Source organism: Ochotona princeps, chromosome 10, assembly GCF_030435755.1.
Source record: "Ochotona princeps isolate mOchPri1 chromosome 10, mOchPri1.hap1, whole genome shotgun sequence".
Taxonomy (NCBI): domain Eukaryota; kingdom Metazoa; phylum Chordata; class Mammalia; order Lagomorpha; family Ochotonidae; genus Ochotona; species Ochotona princeps.
The window spans coordinates 65128435-65142746 of NC_080841.1; positions in this window are offsets into that span (position 1 = coordinate 65128435).

Genomic DNA, 14312 nt, shown 5'->3' on the forward strand with positions numbered 1-14312 from the left:
TTTTCGTTTCTGCCTCTTTGCCTTTGAAATCTAAAAATTGTTAACAATCAAGATCTTGAAAATCGTCACTTTAGAAACTCAAAAGCTTTAATGCTGAAATACTGAAAACAACAATTGTGAGGAAAAAAAGTATTTTATATATATTTTTTATATATATATAAGTTTATTTTGTTTTAATGTATTCAAGGAAGGAACTGCATAAGAGCAGTAGAAAGCCAACGCCTAGGAAAGCAACTAGGCTTTTTTTTTCATTGATATGCAGGATATTTTCCAAATTTTTCAATCATGTACTTCCTCTTTGCAAACAGCATTGGGCTTTCCATCAATAAACATCCTTCATTGGCAAATAAAAAGATGAAAGTTATCAGCTACCTTCTAAAACAAAGATATTGAAAGAGAGAGAGAAGGAGAGAGAGTTCCTAATGAATTACAAAGCATGTGAAACCTAAACTACTCTTCTTTTGGGTTTTAACTGTTGTAGAAAAGTAGATTTCTACCTACCATTAAATCTTGACCAAAAAATTAATATCTGATTCATTTGGTTTAACGGGTGATACCTCTGTCTTGTACCTAATCGATGCAATTCAAATCCCTGTTGAACACCAGATTCTTGAAGCCATTTGCTTATTTACATAATAGTGACTACCGTAAGGCATTTGAAACTCTTCTATCTGAAAAGCTGGTGTGCTTTGTATAAGAACATAGATCTTGATTACATTTCCAATTCGAAGAAACTTGGAATTAGGTGTGATCAAGGCTGTGAAATTCACACCTCTACCAATAAGGATTTCTCAGATTGATCACAATACATCTGCCCCCCCCAGAATTCAAATGAATATACTAGCCTGTTAATACAACAATAAAGAAAATGATCCTGAATTTTAAAATTATATCGTTTATCCACAATCATTTCTTCCTGCTTATAAAATTCCAGCAGATTTTCATGGATGAAAGTTGTGATTTCCAGGTGATGTCAGTGAAGTCGTTAGCTACCTCAAAAATAATTATATTCATCAGAGGATAAGACATGCAATCTTGTTGCTGTTGGATAACCAGCTTTGTTTACACTAAATCTGAGGTATACTTATGAGTGCAATCAGAATGGATTTTGACGTATTCAAAACAATGCAGAAGCATAACCTGAAAGCTTGAAAAAGGTAATGGGTGGAAGAAGGCTTGTGCAGGTGCATATTAATCATAGCAGAATGCTTTCTCATTTCCCCCACCATATTAAACTGTATCTTCATTATGCTAGATACTGCATCTTAACACTATTTCTTTTTTTTTTAAAGATTTCCAATAAAAATAATCAAAAGGCAGATATACAGAGATAGGGAGAAACAGAGAGGAAGATCTTCCCTCCAATGATTCACTCCCCAAGTGGCCGCAATGGCTGGAGCTGAGCCAATCTGAAGCCAGGAGCCAGAAGCTTCTTCTGGGTCTCCCATGTGGGTGCAGGGTCCATAAACTTTGGGCCATCTTCCACTGCATTCCCGGGCCACAGGCAGGAAGCTGGATGGGAAGTGGGGCTTCAGGGCTAAGAACCTTCGCCTATATGGGATTCCAGCGTGTTCAAGGCAGGGACTTTAGCCACTAGGCCACGCCGCCGGGCCCACGTTATCATAATTTTTTTATGCTTACACACTACGTACACTTATAAACCTTCTTAATAAATGAAGAGATTTCCTTTTTGTGCCTCTGTATTTGGGAACTATGAAATTTAATAAAATTTGGCAAGATCCTAACTCACTGACCATATTCACAGGTGTGGCCCAGAGTGTTTTTCACTTGATATGATCAAAATATAGATTTCCCCTATGGTAGTTTAACTGATCATCATTACAGTGACTAGTGTACAAATTGTCAACCACACTGATATGCTTTTATTTATTTTGATGTCTGATTTACTTCTCTGTGAATATTGTATTTTGGCTCATAATTGTTGCCTGCCTGCAATTGTTAGTATATCTGAATGATTGCAAAAAAGTTAGTATTTCCTATTGTTCCTCACATTATTATGTTAAGTAATCTATAAAAGCTTTTCTTATATTTATGTATGTTACAAAAAGTTAAGTATTCATAGATGTGTTTTAGGGATTCTTACTGAATTTCCTAGTATTATACTTTGGAAATTTTTATGTTTTATGATTTAAACTTTTAGGACTATTGCATTCAGATCATGTTTTTCTTTTCTTTTTTATTTCAAGATTTTTTTTTTTTTTTATTTGAAAGGCCAATCAGATTCATAGAGATGAAGAAAAACAGAAAAAGATTTTCCACCTGCTGGTTCACTTCACAAATGGTCACAACAGCCTGGTAAAGCCAATTTGAAGCCAGAAACCAGGAGCTTTCTCTGGGTCTCCCACATGGGTTCAGGATCCCAAGGCTTTGAGTCATTCTCTACTGCTTTCCCAGGTCATAGGCAGGGAGCTGGATGGGAAGTGAGACAGCAGGAATACCAATGGGTGCTCATATGGAATTCCAACACTTCCAAGGTGAAAAATTAACCATTGAGCCATTGCATTGGGCTCCACACACTGTTTTTCAATTGACAACCCAATTCCATGGAAGAATTATTTTTACCATATGGCATGATAATTACTACTTAGGAACAAACATTGAATCTACAAGTATGTAAACCACTTTTAAATATTACTTTTGGGAAATTGAAAATTATATTAATATTGATAGAAAATGGAATAATTTATTTTGTTCTAATTTATTCACAGTTTTACATGCCCTGAAGCTTACTACATTTTAGGTTTTTATTCCATATTCAAATCAAGCCAAGTACATCAAACACAATATTAACATTATCTGCATGTGTGATCAAATTTTCAATGAACTAAAGCTCTTATGCATTTTATAACTTATGAATGGCTCGCTTGTCCGTGATGAGTGAACTTTCACAAATATTTGTAGACTGGAATCAATCTCAGTAAAGTAAAAATGATAAGAAAAAGAAGAAAAATCATTTAATCTCAGGTATAGAGAACATTTAATATGACTTAAGAAAAATGACCCAAAGGATTAAAAGTTGATAGTTATAAACATTGGGTGGGCCTTGAAAGTAGTTAATTATATTTCAATATTAAAATGTGAGATATTAATTAGAACTCAATATTAAAATGAAATCACATACATTTACATATGTGTGTGTACATGCTTAGAAAAAAGATAGCCAAACGTTAGGTGCACACACCAAGCACAAATTTAAACTGTGTAGTGAAGGTGCTAACAGAACTGATAACATATGGAAAATGGGTAATGTTATGATGACCTATTTCCTGATTATAAATAAAGCATCAGAAAACTTAGTTTCCATTCCAGTATCCACCACTAACAAGCTCTGTGATCCTCATCAAAACATTGCAATTCTCTTGGGTTTTCTTAGTCATAGAGATTGTAGTTATGTTTGTCATTGCAGAAATGTGAAAATTATAGACCATGTTTCAAACACACTAGATAAATACTAGCTGTTAGTGTTAGTGATTAACTCAGCAACAACACACAAATAATTCTTATTATCCCAGAAAGAATCAAAGATCATGTCTCTACAGGTTCCCCAGGGTGTATTCAGGATTGGTATCAGCAATGCTTTCATCTGAAAATCTAGCATAATAGGATAGATAGATAGATAGATAGATAGATAGATAGATAGATAGATAAAATTCTTGATAATGTTTATACTTTATCTCTCTCTCGCTTTCTCTCTCGTATATTTGCCACCTATCAGAAGTACTAGGCCGTGTTTTTTTCCATATTCACAGGAGAAATTCTCTGAGGTACAGACATTGGAGTCCTCCTGGGACCCTGACCTGATATTGCATTAAAGATTCTGAGGTATGCATTACTGTTATCATTCAAGAAACACAAATGTTTTCACGCCAGGATTGAAAGAGTGCTGGAAGTCTGACTTGCACAGAATAAAATCAAATCTGCAGGTGCATGGCTACCCTAATCACTACCAATAAATGAAGATGACCTCTAATACTTTTTTGCTGTCGTGAAACTTTATTCCTCTCTGTTTTAATGATAAATCTCTATAAATCTGATGCTTATGAACGTAGACTATTTCAAAAGTTACTTTCGTAGCTAACTTTTCTAGACCTACTTTTGTTTACCACTCTCCCAGACTATCAACATCAGGATTGCAGTTCAAGTTCCTAGGCAAATGGCCCTCTTCCATAATGTGATCTCCAGTCACTGAGTAGGTTGTGATTCTAACTTTAATCCAAACTTTCAGGTTAGCATGTCATCCATATGATACTTACACTCTATTGGATAACAAACTATTTGTATTCACGCCTGGAAATGCATATCTTAACTTCCACAGTGGACAACAAACTGCTTCAGAGTGAAAGTGTCTAGCATACTGATGTATTCCCTGTGACTCCAAGCAAAACATCTTTAATAATGATAAAATTGTGCAAATAATGATAACATTGTACAAATGCCCTTGCCAAAAATAATATAGATATTCTAATTCTCTGAATCCCCACTGAAGGTGAAACTCAAGGTGGTTTATATATAGAGAGAATAAGAATGAGCAGGGAGGAGTGAGATTTAATGCTTAGTATTTAGCTACTGATGTGACAGAGTAATAATTTTAGCTGGAATAGAGAAATTGATACCAAGCTTCAAAGTTAAGATGAAATGGTATGGAAGATGATGCTGCTGAGAAAAAAGCTGCAGATTCATTGCTGAAAGAGGCACTGTGGAGACTTTTAATTCAATTGATGGTAGATGAGATCTAGATCATAAGCATGGACAAATAGCGTGCATGAAATAAGGAATCAAAGTTAACAAGGCAGTACGCTAACAAGCAGAGAAATGTTATGTGTGATGCTTGAGGGGATAATAGGATTTGAAAAGAAACCTAAAGAGAAAGTGAATGAGGCGGTGAAGAATGGTATGAAAATTTTATCTGGAATAGTTTAAGAGGCAATTTTTGTATTTATGCAAGGCAAAAGCAGTGCACTAATAAGACAGAAAGCTATAAATAATGATAAGGATTCAGTTGAAACTTTCAAAAGCACAGTCATATATCAAAATGCCTCTTTGTGGTAGCGCTTCAGGATTTCCACACTTAGAGCAGAAGAGTGCAGTCTATCTAAGTCATCTTTTCTGAGAATAAGAGTCCACACAGGGTCAGAGTTCCAGGTAAAAGAAAAGATAGCCTATTTAGATGTAAGTTTCAGTTGGAGTTTTGTTACTTTCCAATGCTTCTGAATATTTAGGAGTACATCTCTTTGAAACTGCCTGACCACTCTGACATGCCTCTTTGACAACACTGCCTGGCTTGTCATCCATAGGAAACCCAATACTCTCACCTTTATCATGCATGCAGGGTTTCATGCTGAGATTTAAAGCCAGGATTCTTATTTGCTTTGGTGCTACATTTGTTTTTCCAATTTGGATCTGCCTTATGTGCACAGATTTCCCCACCATTTGGATATCCCAGTGCCATGAATATGTAGACTCCTTGATATTTCTCTTTAGAATGTCTTAAGAACCACCTTGGGGTGGGCATTGTGGGTTCAGTGGGTAGAGTCAATATTGGGACAACTACATTCTATTACAGAGTGCTGATTCCATGCCCTGTCTACTCTGATTTCCACTGAGCTGCCTTATGGTATGTCTTTCTGGGACACAGCAGGTGAAGGCCTACATAACTGACATTCTGCCACCACACGGGAGACACAGATGGAGTTAAAATGTTTTGGTTTGGTTTAGCCCAGCATTGGCTATAGAGGCCACTTGGTGAATAGGTCAGGGGATGAAAGGTGTCTTTTTCCTCTGTCTCTCCTTCTTTGTCACCCGCTCTTCCATATTAACTAATTAGCTAACTTTTATTTTAAATTTTGTAAAAGTATCAACTTGGGTCACCTTTCTCCTATATCTGCTTCTCAGTGAACACATTCATACACAAACGTGTGGACATTTACTGGGTTTAGCACAGCAGCAATTCCTGTTCTCGGTGTTCTTGATTTCTTGGTAGGTTTATGACTACTGAATTTGCCCTCCACCAGCACGGTCCTTTGAGTCGCCTGCTATCATTGAGTGAACTGACTGCAGCACAACACATCTGTTCCTGTTGATAACCGTGTTCCCTTGAAATGCAAGAGGCATTAAGATTTGTACAGAATGTCTCACCTGTGCCATCTACAATTGTCTTAAAATCCTCACATATGATATCCTAACTCACTTGCACATCCTTAGCAAACAACCGTTTGTCCTTTTGTTGTGAATTTTACAATAGATAAATCTATCTACAGGTAGCTCCCCACTGAAGCTACATTTTATTTATATAGAAATACATTTTTATTCTGTTTGTGTAAATTGCATTTTGTGTGTGAGGCGAAACAGTGCGTTGGAGTCCTAACATAAGAAGCAAGGTCTTTCTTATAAGCAAGACTGAGAGGATGATAGGTGACTGTGAAGTGTGCTGTTTCCTATCCCTCCTTACTTAACATTAGTTGGTGAGTTGCCCTCAGATCCAGAAAAAAAATATTAAAGTTCATATGGCAGCACAAAATATACTAAATAGCTAGCATAATGTGTAAAACACTTGAAAAAAGTATTTATTTTATTTTTATTTGAAAGGCAGATCTATAAAGAGAAGGGGAGACAGAAAGATCTTTTACCTGCTGTTTCATTCCAGAAATGGCCACAATGGCCAGAGCTGTGCTGATCTGAAACCAGGAACTAAGAGCTTCCTCTGGGTCTCCCCTATGAGTTCTGGGTCCCAAGACATTGGACCAACCTCTACTACTTTCCCAGGCCAAAGCAGGGAGCAGGACTGGAAGTGGAACAGCCTACTACATCAGCTCCATATAAAGCAATCTAAGAGAAAAATAAAGCAAAAGGCTTCACCATTACAGACTTCAGAACATTTTACAGGACAGTTATAAACAAATACTAGTATAAACTTATACCAGTATAAAAATAGACATGTAGATTAATGAAACAAAATAGAACCCACACAGACTAAACCATGCATTTACAACCAATTTCTGGATAAATATCTAAAATCACTCCATAGAGAAAGGAGAGTCTGTTCATGTTGGGAAAATAGAATCCCCATATGCAGAAGTACGAAACAAGCCCCTTATTTTATATTTTATATGAAAATCATTTCACAATAGATAGTACATCAACTATCTAAATCTGGGACATTATATCACCAAATTACTAGTAGAAAACGTAGCTAAACTCTGCAAGGTTTGGGCGCCAGTCTTGGGAAGTCTTCTTGAAGAAAAAGAAAAAATAAACAGAAGCACTGGCAACCAAGACAAAAATAGACAAATGGGATAAAGAGAGAGAAAGATATCCCTTCTGTTGGTTCACTCCACAAGTGCCCGAAAAGGCCAGAGCTAAGTCAATCTGAAACAAGCCAGAAGTCAGGAGCTTCTTCTGGGTCTCCCACACAGGTGCAGAGTCCCAAGGCTTTAGGCCAACCTCTGCTTTCCCAGACCTCAAGCATGGAGGTGGAAAGGAAGTGGAGAAGCTGAGGTATGAATCCGAGCCCATATGAAATCCTGGAGCATGCAAGGCAAGGACTTCAGACACTAGGCTACTGTGCCAGGCCCTTGATATTTTGTGAGCATAGCTCTCTGATTAAAACTGACTGAACTTACACGTGAATAGATTTTACAATTACATGGAAATTAAACACCACATAAATAATGCGGCAAAGAAGAAAGCACAAGGTCGTTAGAAAATCCATCCTATGAACTAAAATCTAATCTTTGGTTATATTTATGGGATACAATGCAAATAGGAATATAATGTCTAGGAATATGTTTAATTAAACCAATGTAACATTTGTGTGCTAAAATCTGCAATAGACTATTGAAAAGAATCAAGATGACCCAGACAGGTACGACACGGTGGCCTAGCGTAGCAGTTGAAGTCCTCACCTTGAATGCACCAGGATCCCATACGGGAGCTAGTTCTAATCCAGGCAGCTCCACTTCTCATCCAGCTCCCTGCTTGTGGCCTGGGAAAGCAGTTGAGGATGGTCCAAAGCCTTGCTACCACGCACCTCCATGAAGGATACCTGGAGAAAGTTTCTGGCTCCTGGCTTCAGTGGGCTCAGCACCGTTACAGTCACTTGGGGAGCCAATCATCGGACGGAAGATCTTCCTCTCTGTCTCTCCCTGTCTCTGTATATCTGGATTTCCAATAAAATAAATAAATCTTTTTTAAAAAATTACCTAAACAAATATACAGTTTTCCTTTAGGTTGGATCTATTTTCATGCCAAGATTGTAAATACTCTCCAAGCTGATTTATGATTTCAATGAAATTTGCATCTAAAAACCAACTGCCAGTGTACCAAACCTTAAAAAGGGAACTGTACTGAATATATAAATGCAAAGAACTCAAAAGAGCTAAAGCAATATTGAAAAAGAAGGCTGAGTTGAAGTGTGCATACTTCTCAATTTCAAGATGTAATTAAAATCTATAGTATCCCAGACGATGTGGTACTAGCATAGCCTAGTCATATGTTTGTCAAGAAACAGAGTAGGATTAAGAATTTTAAAATGCATGAGTACATTTATAGCCAATGAATTTTACACAAGAATGCCAAGATTGTTATGGGATAAAGAATAGTCTTTTTAGCATCACTGCCGAATAAATCAAATCTCTGCAAGCATTTGGATGATTTTGGATCCCAGGTTCATACCACAAATAAAAAATAAAAAAATCAACGATTGTCACTTCTTACAGTGACAAAGCTGTAAGAAGGCAACATGAATATAAAACATTTTGTCCTTAAAATGAGAAGCTGTATCTTACATACAGCATTAGGCATACAATCTGTTCAAGAATAAAACAAACAAATCAGATTTTGCAATTTTTTTTCAGTTCATAAAACTTTTAAAAACATTTTGGTGATACTGCGCTGTAACTGTGGTATGGATTTGTGGTTCTTCCACCTTGATTTTTATTCTTCAGGGTAGCTGTGGCTATTTGTGGTCTCTTGTGTTTCCAGATGAACTTTTGTGTCTTCTTTTCTATTTTGGAGAAGAATGTTGTTGGTATTTTGATTGGGAATGAGTTGAATTTGTATATTACTTTTGGTAATTTGGGCATTTTGATGATGTTGGTCCTGTCAATCCAGGAACATGGTAAGTTTATCCATCCTTTAATATCTTTTTTGATTTTTTTAATGTTTTATGATTTTTATTAAAGATTCCTTCCACATTTTTGAATAGCTTGATTTCTAGGTATTTGAGATTCCTCTCCACTATTTTAAAGGGGAATGTAATCACAATTTCTGTCTCAACCATGGAGTTATTTGTGTATATCAAAGCCATTGATTTATGCTCACTAATTTTGTATCCTGTCAATTTTTTTAAGAGTTCCAATATAGTCTCTTGACTGAACCTTTTGATCCTCCTATGTACAGAATCATGTAATCCCCAACAGGAACAACTTTAATTCCTCATTTCTGCTTTGAATTCCTTTAATTTGTGTTTCTTGCCTAATAGTTCTGGCAGAGTTCCAATACCATATGGAACAGCAGTGGTGAAGTCTAACATCCTTGTCTAGTTCCAGTTCTTACTGAAAAAGTTCTCAGTCTTAGCTCAGGATGCTGGCACTCCGTTTTTCATATATTGCTTTGATTGTGTTATAGAATGTTCCTTCTGTACCTATCTTGCTTAAAGTTTTTAGCAAGAAGTGCTATTGATTTTTATCAAATTCCCTCTCTGAATTTATTGAAATGACCATATGTTATACATTTCTTTTCAGTTTGTTGATGTATGGATCACATTTATTGATTTGCAAATGTTAAACTCTCCCTGCATGCCAGGGTTAAATCCCACCTGGTCCAGATAAATGATCTACCTGAGGTGCTGTTGGATCCTGTTGGCTATTATTTTGTTGAGGATCTTTGTGTCTGTTTATATTACGGATGTTGGTCTATAGTTTTCTTTCTGTTGTATCTCTATCTGGTCTTAGTATTAAGGTGATATTAGCTTCAATAATGAGTTTGGAAGGATTAAATCCCTCTATACTGTTTTGAATAGCTTATGGAGGATTGAGGTAAGATCTTGAAATATTTGGTAGAATTCAGTGGTGAAACTATCCAGTCCAAGGCTTTTCTTGTTTCAATCTCAGTCCTTTTACGTCTCAGATACTATTGATATGTAACTTCTCCCTCCTTTTTTGATTAGTTGGTCTAATGGGGTAATCAGTTTTGTCTATCTTTTCGAAGAAGCAGTTCTGTGATTCATTGATCTTATATATTCTTCCTTTGGTCTTTACCTGGCTTTTGTCTTCCCTTATTTTGGTTATTTCTTTTTTCCTGCTAAACTTGGGATTGCTTTGCTGTTGTTTTTCTAGCTCCTTCAAATGTAGGCATAGCACATTTGCCTGGTGTTTTTCTGATGTGGATGTGGGGAGAAAGGTGCCTTCCTTCACTGTTGGTGCACACTCCAGAGTTCTAGAAGAACTGAAAATTGATCTTCTGTATGACCCAGGTATCCTACTTTTGGAAATATATCCAAAGGAAATAAAGTCTGCATATGAGAAAGGGATTTGTGATCACGTATTGACAGTAGCACAATCCACAATAGCAAATATATGTGCCGGAGGCCTGCTCCGGCCGGCTCGAGAGCTTGCAAAGGATGCGTGGATCGGTGAGACAATAAGAAAAAGAGATGAGAAAGAGAGGCAGAGGAGGCATGGACCACTACGGCATGATGCTCATAATGGACAACTCAGAAAAGTGGCCTTCTTTATTTATAAACAAATCATCACAAGCTTTTGCACAACATCCAACTGTTTCATTTTTACTTCATTATGGAAGAATGGTTATAAAATCAATCCTAAAGAACATTATTATTATTTTACTTTAGAGAAAATATTTTCAGCTAGCAATTGCTCATTCAAACCTGCAGTGACCTGGCAGAAGCCAGGAACTCCATGGTTGGCAGCACATGCAGTTACATAGTGACAAGTGGTTTAATTATATTCAAATCAATTTTGACTAAACACAAACTAACTAATATTGCTTAAAATATTAAGAGTACAGAGTTAAAAGAAAATATCATAAATGAAAGGAATTTATAAACGTGAATTGGTGTCCATATGAGATACCGGCATGTGCAAGCTGAGGATTTAGCCCCTAGGCTATAGTGCTGACTGGGATTCTCTGTCTCTGACTCACTCAGTCTTTCTGCTTGTCTCCTAAATAAATGAATGAATAAAATCATTTAAAATATTTTTGAAGTTTGTGTAAAAATAAGATTAAAACATTAATTTTGGTTTAGTTTTTTATCTATTTGTATGGATTTCTGAAGACTCTTCATACATATAGAAAAAATAGGTGTTTAAGTTTGTGTTGCTTCTGATACTTCTCCCAATAACAGAGCGGAAAGAAACAACACTCAAAGAATCAGTTTGAATCTATCTATAACTATCCATATAATGAGACATAAAATAATTATTTGACCTTCTTCTTAAATGTGTCATTAAAATGACAAAAGTATGATTATCCTAGCATCAAAGGCAAAACTTGAAATCATTGGAATGAAACTGCTTGCAATGAATGGTATTTAGTCTTCAGTCTTAGAATTATTAAAGTGTGTACCAAAGGCATACACAAAATCACTCTACCAGACACAATTAGACATAGCAAACACAAGAAGAGATAGTTTTTATTCTTCAAAAAATTACAAACCAGAGAGTAGCATGGTTCCACTGCAAGCCAATCCTCTGCCTGCTATTCCAGCATGCTGTATGGGCACTGGTTAAAGCCACAGCTGCTCTACTTTACATCCAGGTCCTTCCTAATGGCCTGGGAAAGTAGTAGTGAAGGGCAGTTCAAGTCCTTGGGCCCCTGCACCTTTGTAGCAGATTGGAGGAAGAAGCTCTTGCTCTAACTTCAAATTGACTCGGCTCTGGCGATTGCAGCCATTTGGGGAGTGAGCCAGCAGGTAAAAATTTCTCTCGCTCTCTCTCTCATTGTCTCTTTTATGTAAAATTTGCCTTCCAAATAAAAATAGCAAGTATAAAATAAATTTTAAAAATTAGCTCTTATTTTTAAAACCCATTTTTATTTAATAGCAAATATAATTTTATTTTGCTATTTTTTTTTCTGACTTATCCACCAAGACACTACTGGCAAAGAAACACACAGGTGAGTAAAAACAATAGCAGTGTGTAGTTCCTACTTCAAAACATTTTAAACATTTATCCATGTAACACAGCATAAAGTGAACATAGCACTGGTGCTTTTAGCTATGATATGAGTTACACAGGAGTAGAACCGCCGTGTAAGAAAGACCATACTATTGTAATAAATGGAGAAAATCAGTCAGGGGTGGAAATTTGGGGAGAGGGTAGCGAAATCCCAGATCCTACACAAATGTACTAATTTTTTAAAAATAATAATAACGTTAAAATTTTTTAAAAGAAAAAGGCATAGTTTTAGATTTTTTGCATGAGTGGTTTTCTCTGCCTTGTTAAAGTTGTCAAAAATGTGCTCTCAAAGTTGTGCTCCAGCAAGAAACTCCAAACCTTCATGTCACAGCCTTTTTGCTAATGGTGGTGTAGTTTTCTAGTTCTTTTCCTTTGCCTTTTTTTGAAATTTTCCAAAACTTAACAATTTCTGAGTAACTTGAGTGAATGTCAAATTTCCTCAGAGAGACTGAATGAGAAGAGGTTTTCACAGCAAAAATTAGCAGAGATGAACCAGAAAAAGGATTCTGACAACAAGGAGGATGAATGAGCACCTATCTCACAGGATCCAATTCATCCCTGCCTTGGGAATAGTGGTTGATCAACAGCACCCATTTCCCTCTTATCAGGAAGCAGGTCAGTGTGATGATGTGCAATGGAAAATAAGCACTTTGAATATTGAAGAATGTTTTTCTGCATGTTAGCTGTGTTTATAAAAATCACTGCAACTCTCTAAGGTTAAAGTAATGATCTTTTTACTTTACATCTGTAGACATAAGGAAACTGAACCATGGAAAACTAGACCAACATTGGAGTAGATTGTTCATCTCCTGATTGTTCATGGCGGCAGGGCCTCTCTCAGGTTTAGCTCACCTTGGTCATCTTGAAAAAGGATATAGAGTTTGACATGTTTTGGCTCTTAAAGCAAAGGTGGCAACCAACAGAAAAAGTAAGTGAATACATGTAGTATGTTAAACACATGGAAGATGTTTTGTTCTTAACAATCTTACTCAACTGGTTCTCTGCTCCCTTGGATTTCTACCTAGATAGAGAACACAGTATAGGATTTTAAGCACTTCCTCATTCACTGATTTGTGTATCTGTGGATGGCACCAAGTCTAAGATACTGGAAGCTGTTCTATGCCTTGGTTCTCCCTGAGACATACCCACAGCTCATAACATCACAAACAGGTTGTCTTTTAATATCCTTAGGGGAGTGTGAGATAGACAATCTTATCTTGGAGCATAAAGGAAAGCTTGCCACTTAGGACAGAAATGCTTTCTTGCAAAATTTCACCATGATGTTAAAATGTTTCCATTACCATAACATCTAAAAGCATAGTACAGTTAGAAGTAATGAGAGTTTGATATTATTTCTTTTATAACATTATGTAAAAAATACATTTGGCTATCATTTAAAGGGTTCATTCATGGAGCTGGCACCATGAAATAGGAAGGTGCATACCAGGACACCAGCATCCCAAATGGGCGCTGATTCATATCCTGTGTTTCCACTTCCAAACCAACTCCCTATTAACACCCTGGGGGAAACAGCAAAAATGTCACAAGTGTTTAGGCCACTGCTACCCACCTGGGAGACCACAATGAAACTCCTGGCTCCTGTCTTGAGCCTTCAGCCTGGTCCGATTCTGATTGTTGCTACTACTTGGGAAATGAACTAGCAAGCATCTCTCTCTCTCCCCCTCTGTGTGTTTGTGTGTGTGCTTGTGTGTGTTTCCTTGTAGATTTAACTTTCAAATAAAAATAAATAACTCTTTAAAAAGAAGGATTCACTCACCTAAAACTGGAATGCAATACTTCTCTGAGAATTTCTTAGAAAAAATACGTAGGTATTAGAAAAGAGGCCAATTTAAAAATAATAATAATAATTATAACTATATTTTTTCCTTTTCGGTTTGTTCTTTCATAAAAAAACATGTGCAACAAACATTGTAAGAATTTATGTGAATTTTCCTGTATTATACTTTATGCAAATATTAGTCATTCCATATGTTGTTTTGCCTATTTATAAAGTCTTAGAGTAACTATTTAGAAAAATGTATTTCTAATGTGATCTGAGAATTTGTATGCTTTTAAAGAGAATCCCATATGTTTCTG